Raw genomic sequence first — 2,409 nt, 5'->3', positions numbered from 1 at the left:
CTTCGGTCGCATCCCAGGGAGAGGACTAGGGTTGGCTGTATGAACACAGGCTGAAGGGGGCTAGTGGACCACAGCTAGCTGGGAAACAGTCAGGGAGAAAGTTTGGAACTGCCTAAGAGGCAAGAGACCATTGTTTCGGGGTGCACGAGGAGAGGGGATTCAGAGCACCGCCTAAACGAGCTCCAGAGACGGGCGCGAGCCGCAACTATCAGCGCAGACACCAGAAATGGGCATGAAACGCTAAGGCTGCTGCTGCAGCCACCAAGAAGCCTGTGTGCAAGCACAGGTCACTATCCACACCTCCTCTCCCAGGAGCCTGTGCAGCCCGCCACTGCCAGGGTCCCATGATCCAGGGACAACACACTCTCTCTTCCCCGGGAGAACACACAGCGCGCCTCAGGCTGGTGCAACGTCACTCTGGCCTCTGCTGCTGCAGGCTTGCCTTGCATTCTGTACCCCTCCCTCCCTGCAGCCTGAGTGAGCCAGAGCCCCCTAATCAGCTGCTACTTTAACCCCATCCTGTCTGGGTGAAGAACAGATGCCCTCAGGTGACCTACACACAGAGGCAGGGCCAAATCCAAAGCTGAACCCCGGGAGCTGTGAGAACAAAGAAGAGAAAGGGAAATCTCTCCCAGCAGCCTCAGAAGCAATGGATTAAATCTCCACAATGAACTTGATGTACCCTGCATCTGTGGAATACCTGAATAGAAAATGAATCATCCCAAAATTGAGGCAGTGGACTTTGGGAGCAATGATATATATATTTTTTCCTTTTTCTCTTTTTGTGAGTGTGTATGTGTATGCTTCATTGTGTGATTTTGTCTGTATAGATGTGCTTTTAACATTTGTCCTAGGGTTCTGTCTGTCCGTTTTGGTTGTTTTTTAGTATATTTAGTGCTTGTTATCATTGGTAGATTTGTTTTTTGCTTTGGTTGCTCTCTTTTTTCTTTCTTTTTTTTAAATTACTTTTTAATTTTTTTAGTTTTTAATAATTATTTTTTATTTTAATAACTTTATTTTATTTATTTTTTCTTTTTTTCTCCCTTTTCTTCTGAGCCGTGTGGCTGACAGGGTCTTGGTGCTCCGACTGGGTGTCAGGCCTGTGCCTCTGAGGTGGGAGAGCCAAGTTCAGGACATTGGTCCACCAGAGACCTCCTGACTCCACATAATATCAAATGGCAAAAGCTCTCCCAGAGATCTCCATCTCAACGCTAGACCCAGCTCCTCTCAACGACCAGCAAGATGCAGTGCTGGACACCCTATGCCAAACAACTAGCAAGACAGGAACACAACCCCATCCATTAGCAGAGAGGCTGCCTAAAATCATAATAAGGTCACAGACACCCCAAAACACACCACCAGACTCAGTCCTATCCACCAGAGAGAAAAGATCCAGCCTGATCCAACAGAACACAGCACCAGTCCCCTCCACCAGGAAGCCTACACAACCCACTGAACCAGCCTTAGCCACTGGGGGCAGACACCAAAACAACGGGAACTATGAACCTGCAGCCTGCGAAAACACAGTAAGTTAAGCAAAATGAGAAGACAGACAAACACAGCACATGAAGGAGCAAGGTAAAAACCCACCAGACCAAACAAATGAAGAGGAAATAGGCAGTCTACCTGAAAAAGAATTCAGAGTAATGATAGTACAGATGATCCAAAATCTTGGAAATAGAATGGAGAAAATACAAGAAACATTTAACAAGGACCTAGAAGAACTAAAGAGCAAACAAACAATGATGAACAACACAATAAATGAAATTAAAAATTCTCTAGAAGGAATCAATAGCAGATAACTGAGGCAGAAGAACTGATAAGTGACCTGGAAGATAAAATAGTGGAAATAACTACTGCACAGCAGAATAAAGAAAAAAGAATGAAAAGAATTGAGGATAGTCTCAGAGACCTCTGGGACATTAAACGCACCAACATTTGAATTATAGGGGTCCCAGAAGAAAAACAGAAAAAGAAAGGGACTGAGAAAATATTTGAAGAGATTATAGTTGAAAACTTCCCTAATGTGGGAAAGGAAATAGTGAATCAAGTCCAGGAAGTGCAGAGTCCCATACAGGATTAATCCAAGGAGAAACATGCCAAGACACATATTTATCAAACTATCAAAACTTAAATACAAACAAAAAATATTAAAAGCAGCAAGGGGAAAACAAAAAATAACATACAAGGGAATCCCCATAAAGTTAACAGCCAATCTTTCAGCAGAAATTCTGCAAGCCAGAAGGGAGTGGCAGGACATATTTAAAGTGATGAAAGGGAAAAACCTACAACCAAGATTACTCTACCCAGCAAGGATTTCATTCAGATTCGACAGAGAAATTAAAACATTTACAGACAAGCAAAAGCCAAGAGAATTCAGCACCACCAAACCAGCTTTCCAAGAAACAC

This window comes from Eubalaena glacialis, chromosome 2 (genome assembly GCF_028564815.1).
Source record: "Eubalaena glacialis isolate mEubGla1 chromosome 2, mEubGla1.1.hap2.+ XY, whole genome shotgun sequence".
Classification (NCBI taxonomy): domain Eukaryota; kingdom Metazoa; phylum Chordata; class Mammalia; order Artiodactyla; family Balaenidae; genus Eubalaena; species Eubalaena glacialis.
This window is presented reverse-complemented; position numbering follows the sequence as displayed.